The sequence below is a fragment of the Procambarus clarkii genome, chromosome 40 (assembly GCF_040958095.1).
Source record: "Procambarus clarkii isolate CNS0578487 chromosome 40, FALCON_Pclarkii_2.0, whole genome shotgun sequence".
Classification (NCBI taxonomy): Eukaryota; Metazoa; Arthropoda; class Malacostraca; order Decapoda; family Cambaridae; genus Procambarus; species Procambarus clarkii.
Genome location: NC_091189.1, coordinates 7,113,168 through 7,122,335, shown reverse-complemented (window position 1 = coordinate 7,122,335; position 9,168 = coordinate 7,113,168). Strand labels below are relative to the sequence as shown.

At 33.3% G+C, this 9,168-nt stretch overlaps 1 protein-coding gene and 1 long non-coding RNA gene across 2 annotated transcripts in view; one reads left to right on the top strand and one right to left on the bottom strand.

Annotated features, from left to right (window-relative positions):
* The window catches only part of LOC123757874 (fibroblast growth factor 1), a 26,978-nt gene extending 26,342 nt beyond the window's left edge, over nt 1-636 (top strand). Inside the window, exon 5 of the mRNA XM_045741771.2 lies at nt 1-636. This exon is cut by the window's left edge and continues 609 nt beyond it. The gene's annotated coding sequence lies outside the window, so the exon portion shown is untranslated.
* LOC138372933 (uncharacterized) overlaps nt 1-9,168 on the bottom strand; it is a 74,666-nt gene that overhangs the window by 44,147 nt on the left and 21,351 nt on the right. Inside the window, exon 2 of the long non-coding RNA XR_011230995.1 lies at nt 85-193. This is a non-coding gene — a long non-coding RNA (uncharacterized lncRNA). The remainder of the gene's footprint in view (nt 1-84; nt 194-9,168) is intronic.

Sequence of the window (9,168 nt, the reverse complement as noted above, 5' to 3'; positions counted from 1 at the left end):
CCTGAACTCGATCAGCTTGATTTAAACCTTTTCATGCAAAAAAAAAAAAATCCCACCGGAGATTTGTACGTATTAAGAGCTTACTTTTTGTTCCAAACTTTAATCGCTTGAACTTCTGTGGTGCTCGTGGAAACATGCAGCTCTAGACACCTTCTGTTGTCTGTCTACGGCGCTACAAGATGCAGTCACCTGTCTGCGGAAAGAAACATCACAAGAAGAATTTTAAATTGTCAATAAAAATACTCTTAGTATAATGAAATATAACAAGAGATGTTGGGGAAGAAATGAGGTGTAATACGCGGTCCGGCACTGTAGTGCGAGCAGTTATACAGCAAAGGTGTTCCCGCGGGTCCCGGGGGATGAAGAGAGGCATAGGTATGAAACAATGCCACAAACCTCCTCAGACCACTGAGTGCAGAAAACGGAGAGGAAAGATATTGTTTTAGGTGAAAAGGGGTGACGAAAAATACTTAGTCATTGTAAAATATATTTCATAGCATTATTTATGTTTTGATATATATATAGCGAATTTTGTATGCGTAATCCAGCTCGCTATTAATGCCTTAAAGATTAGACAAATTATATATATATATATATATATATATATATATATATATATATATATATATATATATATATATATATATATATATATATATATATATATATATATATATATATGTCGTACCTAGTAGCCAGAACTCACTTCTCAGCCTACTATGCAAGGCCCGATTTGCCTAATAAGCCAAGTTTTCATGAATTAATTGTTTTTCGACTACCTAACCTACCTAACCTAACCTAACCTAACTTTTTCGGCTACCTAACCTAACCTAACCTATAAAGATAGGTTAGGTTAGGTTAGGTAGGGTTGGTTAGGTTCGGTCATATATCTACGTTAATTTTAACTCCAATAAAAAAAAATTACCTCATATATAATGAAATCGGTAGCTTTATCATTTCATAAGAAAAAAATTAGAAAAAATATATTAATTCTGGAAAACTTGGCTTATTAGGCAAATCGGGCCTTGCATAGTAGGCTGAGAAGTGCGTTCTGGCTACTAGGTACGACATATATATATATATATATATATATATATATATATATATATATATATATATATATATATATATGTCGTACCTAGTAGCCAGAACGCACTTCTCAGCCTACTATTCAAGGCCCGATTTGCCTAATAAGCCAAGTTTTCCTGAATTAATGTTTTTCCGACTACCTAACCTACCTAACCTAACCTAACCTAACTTTTTCGGCTACCTAACCTAACCTAACCTATAAAGATAGGTTAGGTTAGGTTAGGTAGGGTTGGTTAGGTTCGGTCATATATCTACGTTAATTTTAACTCCAATAAAAAAAAATGACCTTATACATAATGAAATGGGTAGCTTTATCATTTCATAAGAAAAAAATTAGAGAAAATATATTAATTCAGGAAAACTTGGCTTATTAGGCAAATCGGGCCTTGCATAGTAGGCTGAGAAGTGCGTTCTGGCTACTAGGTACGACACATATATATATATATATATATATATATATATATATATATATATATATATATATATATATATATATATATATATATATATAATCGAACTTTCCCAAGCAAATGTTGGGACCACAAGCAAATGTTGTGGTGCAAACCACAACATTTGCCTAATCCCAAGGTATCTATAGGCGAAAGGAGACGTGCCCAACCACTTCCGTCCCACTCGGGAATCGAACTCGGGATCCCCGACTGTGAATAGAGAACGAACCAACTGTACTACGGCTTCTAATCCCGCCTCAGAGCGAGATATTTCATTTCACTTGAAGCATCTATTCTCCTAGTAGTAAACTGGTACCCGGGAATTAGTCAACTATTGTGGGTTGCATCTTGGGGAAGGTCAATAGATGACCTTGGGGGGGGGGGAAGGGAGGACCTCGAAGAGTCTAAGTGGCTTCCTGTACCCGAGAATGAGAAAAATATAATCATAAAAACAATTATAGTCAGGTTTCATTATAGAATAAACATCAACAACCAGACGATTATCATCTAATGTCTCTAGACATTACTCTCATTTTCAATGGCACATTTCTTATTAGTCATACCATTAAGGTGAACAGAGGTCGCCAGTTGTTCTGATGGGAAACAATTGTCATTATCAATACTAGAACCACCAATTTACGTAATCATTCAAAACTGTTGTTGTTGATGTCATACCGAGGGGTAAATCTTTGACCGCAACAGACCTAATGTTTACATAAAACAGGTGGCCGCGTGAGGCCTCTGGACCAGGCTATGACGACGATATGAGTCTCCGCGTGACGCATATATGCTCCATTGCCACTTTTCCACGTAATTTGTAAGTGCAACAGTAGGAACTTGTAAGTGAAGTAGTGGAACTTGTAAGTGAAGTAGTAGGAACTTGTAAGTGAAGTAGTGGAACTTGTAAGTGAAGTAGTGGGACTTGTATGTGAAGCAGTGGAACTTATAAAGTGAGGTAGTGGAACGTGTAAGTGAAGTAGTGGAGCTTGTAAGTGAAGTAGTAGGAACTTGTAAGTGAAGTAGTGGAACTTGTAAGTGAAGTAGTGGGACTTGTATGTGAAGCAGTGGAACTTATAAAGTGAGGTAGTGGAACGTGTAAGTGAAGTAGTGGAGCTTGTAAGTGAAGTAGTGGAACTTGTAAGTAGTAGAACTTGTAAGTGAAGAAGTAGGAACTTGTACGTGAAGTAGTGGAACTTGTAAGTGCATTAGTAGGTGGTAGTGTGACTTGGGAGACACATTCTTGGAAATTAAGTACTTTTCTTTTGTATTTGAGAATAACGGTATATGTATAAATATAACGGTAAATGCATAATAACACTTACCATCGAAAGTTAAGACAACCTTATGGTAGAAAATGAGAAATTAACCTATGTTTATGTTAGATGGGAAATTATATATTATATAACGCTTAGCGTTCATTATCAAATAACATCTGTTCCGTATAACTGAAAAATAAATATGTGAACAAAAGCATATTATTATAACGCAAAACTAAACCAAAATACAATTAGTAACATGATTTTATGGTTCATCGAGAATTTCTCCCTCATCAGCCCATCCTCCGAATATGGGGAGGTAAATGTAATTATGTACTATTTCTAGCAGTCAAGAATTGTACTTATTTTCACTTAGTATTAAACCGTACTGTCAAATAATCGCCAGAATATTTGAGTTTACGTGAAAAGCTGAATAGACAACAACGACCTAACTTAACCTTTTTAGTGTATGAGGACAAGAATTTTATTGCTTCTTATTTACAATTAGTACTTAACCTACAGCTATATTGATATTACAGTTTTATAAAACTAATGAAACAAAACTAAAATCTTTCAATAAATTATAAACTAACTCATGATATTTTCAAATTTTGTATAAAATCTCTATTGTTTAATAAAACTGAAAAAGAAATTCTTCATATTTAAAACTTGTGTGTATAGCAATAATCATGAAAATTTCAACCGAAAATTTGGAGGATGGGTTGCCCTCATAGTAACAGGTTTAGATTGAAATTCAACCAGAGTTCGTTCTTAATATAAAATGTTCGGATCCTTCCTGCGTAGTCTACGTATAGAATGCTCTCATTCTTTACAATATTTATATTAGCATAGCAAAGTAAATGCAGTTCTTAACATAATTTTAATTCTTTTTTTGGTATAGCCTGTAAAACACCTTATTTTTATATTTGTCGTTTATGCAAAACTCTAAAACTTGCTTTGTAATTTTGTTATAATTATTGGCAGCAGAATTAATTTAAAAGATATAAAAAATTCCATGCAAATATATTTATATGCACAGCTTCCAAAGGCAGCGACATGATGTAACTATTTGAGTTCGCATAATCATCAGTCAAAAGATATTATTTACTTTACAGCTGATGCCTTTTAGTCAAGTAGCAGCATCGTAATTATGCAATTCTAATTAACTGTCAAGAAAAAACTTTTCGAGCTACAAGGAAAGACGCGTGAACTTAAATGCTTTTATAATACTTTAAATTTTATTGGCTTTGACAATTCGTTTTGTCACAGGTTCATTGTGAAATTTTAAACGTCTCTTTTTCAACAAACATCCATTGTTAATAATTGTACCTGTATATAAATGCATGAACAAAAAGTCATAAAAAAAATCTTCCTAAAATCATAAAAACATGTCGAAATTAAAACAATGATAAAAAAAACAGCATCTTGAACATCTCAAATGTATGTACAGGAATTATAAAGTTTACTGAAGACGTGAGCGAGATACAGTAGAGGGTTCATGTTTCTCAGGAACCTAGTTACAGTCTTAGTAGGTAGCCTAGTGTCGTTGCTTGTGCTGTCTAGACTACAGCCCAAATCATACTGCCGAACTTTGATTTTGTACTTTTTATAATAATTATTTTGTTGATATGAGCGTAATAAATAGTTACTAGCTTACAAGTGTTTACTCCCTCTACTCTGAGAAGTTGTGTTTACGTCACTGAGCCTGTATCAGGGGAAGAAATAATGATTTGGAACATCAAATTTTGAATTTAAATCAGATTAAAGGTAACTATATGAAAATATCGTATTTTTCTTTAAGTATATGTAAAGGTGAATAATAAAAGGAGTTTAGGTGTATGAAGGGTGTCGATATAATTATTTAAAAAAAAATTGAATTATATGTTGTTGTTGATTGTGGGGCGAGGACGACCAAGGGATCGGACAAGCCCGTATTTGAGTAATATTTATTCATTGGTTAGCAGAGTTAATATTAAGACATTAGGAAATAAACTAACACCCAATTATCACAAGGTCATTGGCATTAAATACAATAAAAGCAGGGGAGATAATTCAAACGGGGGTATAGCGTTTCTACTTTGTTAGAAACAAGCCTATTCTATAATTCTATTATTCCAGACAGGTTCCTATAGTTCCAAATAAAAAAGAGAGCCTGAATGGTCCCCAAGCCATAAATCTCTATGATCCGACTCTAACCTCCATAACCAGAGCTCACCCCCCCCCCTGCGTACAAAGTACAGTACTGAAACCACTTCACCAGCGAAGGCAATCGCTGGGGGAGTGACTTGTCCCTACTTGGCATAGTATGCAAGTCCCGATTTGCCTAATAGCAGAGTGATTTTCGTTATTTTCAAATATTTTGTCAAATTATTTGAAATAATTGGTTTATTTTATTTAACATTATTATATTGTATTAATAACATGAATTACTGAGTTAGGTTAAGTTAGGATACGTTAGGTTAGATTATGTTTTGATCAAATTTTTATGTTAATTTTCGCTCAAATAAAAAAAATTTAAATCATATATTATTTACATATATATATATATATATATATATATATATATATATATATATATATATATATATACATATATATATATATATATATATGTACATATATATATATATATATATATATATATATATATATATATATGTGTACATATATATATATATATATATATATATATATATATATATATATATATATATATATATATATATATATATATATATATATAACTGAAAATCACATATAGTCCTGGGGACCATTCAGGCTTGTTCGCATATATATATATATATATATATATATATATATATATATATATATATATATATATATATATATATATATATATATGTCGTACCTAATAGCCAGAACGCACTTCTCAGCCTACTATTCAAGGCCCGATTTGCCTAATAAGCCAAGTTTTCATGAATTAATGTTTTTTCGTCTACCTAACCTACCTAACCTAACCTAACCTAGCTTTTTTTGGCTACCTAACCTAACCTTACCTATAAATATAGGTTAGGTTAGGTTAGGTAGGGTTGGTTAGGTTCGGTCATATATCTACGTTAATTTTAACTCCAATAAATAAAAATTTACCTCATACATAGAGAAAAGGGTTGCTTTATCATTTCATAAGAAAAAAATTATAGTAAATATATTAATTCATGAAAACTTGGCTTATTAGGCAAATCGGGCCTTGAATAGTAGGCTGAGAAGTGAGTTCTGGCTACTAGGTACGACATATATATATATATATATATAACTTTCCTGACGAGAAGATATTACTATAATGGATGGGATTGAACTCGAATCTTTGGACTCCCCAAAAGATATCTAAACATAACCTAAGACGTTCGAAGATCCACAACTAGTGTGGAAAGCAATTCCAAACTTGCTTTTCCCAGAACACTAATCGTTTTACATCCAGATCCCCCCAAGTGGGTGCACGGAGATGAGCATGAAAGAAACTGTTCCCTGCCCATTTCGTTTTATACCGTATCTATATTATTTTCGAGAGTTCCAGTGGTCTTAGTTGAACATACTATATAAGGTGTGCAGCAAGTGACGCACACACACACACACACCCATGTCTTCATCCCGCTATTGCAGGAGAACAGGCTAGGCAGAGAGAGAGAGAGCCACACGCGCTTGTCTCCCCCCTTTATGCTATTGTCAACAACCTGGTACTACCCACCCACCCAGCCCCTTCATGCCGACTCTCATGTAATGAACAGTATACTTTTATTATGTTTGGAACTGATATTCTACTTATCAAAGCTTGACAATCTGTATGTTTAACAAGATTAAACCGAGGCAGCACCTTTCCCCCCCCCCTTCCAATCCTTTCTTTCCATCTTTATTTCATCTGTTCTCCCCTCTCTTCTCTTGTTTACTATTTCCTACTCTCTCTCTCTCTCTCTCTCTCTCTCTCTCTCCCGACATCAAGGATATCTAAGACGTCATCAGCTGGCGCAATGTGTGCGTCGTGAGGCCAGCCAGTAGAGACAGCACAGGTCACCTCCCACCATACACACTCCCACCCACAACTAGTGACGTTCCATGCATCACCTCCACCCCCCCCTTCTGGTCACTCGCAAGGGTGTACTCTCTCACCTTTTAATAAACCAATACCTCGTTCTCACCCCACATTCCCCAAACTAATAGTGACTTGAATAATAAAAAACACTATTTTGCTCCTACCGTCTTGGCTATTAAGTCTCTTAGAGAAAAACACGAATAAACTAATTGAATGTGTTGGCTTTGTCAGAAATACGGCATTAAATTTGAACTTTACCTGGCCATCAACACGGAATTACATCAGATCTAATATATAGCCAAGTAGCCAATGCTCACATTATCATCCGATACGTATGAAACATCTTAACGTAAAATCTATCACTAACGCATAATAATTTATCAAATTAAATGGTTTACCTAGCATTAAGCACAGTGTAACATTAAACTTAACATTAATTAAACACCTAACGTTCAACATTCTTTCAAGCTTATAATACAATTTAATGCGTGCAACTTAACTGGACACGTAATGTAAGTAAAGAAGATTAAGGAATCTATAGGTTACCTTCAGCGAGGTCACTAGCTATGACAGTCGTCGCGTCATGGGAATGTCCTGCCTAATAGCCAGAACCGTACTACTTGGCCTAGTGTGCAAGCTCTGTGTGCCTAAGAGGCAGAATGATTTTCGTTATTTTTAAATATTTCTTTGCCAATTAATTCTTTTCTATCAATAATAATCTATTATATTAGGAACATGAATTACTGGCTTGGTTATATTAGGTTATGTTAGGCTAGAATAAGTTTGGATAGGTTCGGTTAGGTTAGGTAGGATAGGTTCGGTTAGGTTAGGTAGGTTAGGTTTGGACAGGTTTGGTTACGTTAGATAGGTTAGGTTTGATTAAATTTCTATGTTAATTTTGACTCAAATAACATAAAATTGCAATCACATATAATACAATGAAAATTTCATAATTTCACAAGACAATTTTTTTGAAAAATTAAAAACACGAAAAATGTTTCACACGGGGCAAAAAAATGAAAGCTGTCTGTAAAGATACACTAAAAATCTGGTTATAGGAGAAACTATGTTGTTGGTGTTTTAAGATTCAATTACTCGGAACAAAAGTTTTAAGTAGCACAATGGTGCTATTTAAAAACTACTACTACAAGTCCAAAACGTAAGCCCGTTTTGGACTTGGATAAACTAACATATAACATCATAATAAGCTTCATGAAAATAACAATTTCATGAACCTATGCTATATATTTATATGCCAAAACAATTCACTATATTATTCAATATAGTGAATTATAATATCATTTTGAATTATAATATAATTATAATATTATATAATATAATATAATTGTAATATAAATGAATAATATAACATAATATAATATAATTGAAATATAAATGAATAATATAACATAATATAATTGAGTTAGGTTATATAAAATAATATATAAAATATATATATTTTATATATATATTATATATTTTATATATATATTATATATTTTATATATATATATATATATATATATATATATATATATATATATATATATATATATATATATATATGTTATATAAAATAATATAACGTCACAAAATAATTCAACATAATTAACACAGTTCACATCTCAATGTTCACGAACTACCTTAATTAATCTTAGAATTAACATACCACTATGCATTAACCCTTATAACCAATCCCCCCCCCTAACATCGCATAACGCCTTTGATTATACTGTATTAAATGCTATTGATATTATACAATACATATTTATTTTTTTACGTTTCCAGAGAAAAGTATAAAAATATATACGTTTTCCATCGTTAACCTTCGTTACCTAACCAGTCGGTACCGTTTTCTTTGGTTCCTGTAAACTCGTGTATTTTCTGCAAGTTATAGTTACCTGAATCCACCTGAGATTCTCGTAGAACAGTTGACTTCATTTTCGACTCACGATCGTGGATCCCGGGCTCGATTTCTGAGCGGAACAGAAACGCTTGGGCAAGTTTCCTTTCACAAAATGCTTCTGTTCACCTACCAGTAGTAACTGGGAGTTGGGCAACTGTTGTGTGGGTTGCATCCTGGAAAGGGTCAGAAGTTTCGACATTGAGGATGGAGAACCTCGATACAATTTTGATATAATAATTAAAATAATTATCTGTGTCGGGGGACAGGCAGCCAGAATGTATTTATACACGTTAGGGTTATATCGAGGCCCCCCCTCCCCCCTATCCCCATTTCAAGGTCGAATTACTGACCCCGCCCAGGATGAAGCCCCACAAGCTAACTCTTGAGTATATATTACACTTATTGCTAGGTGTTATATAT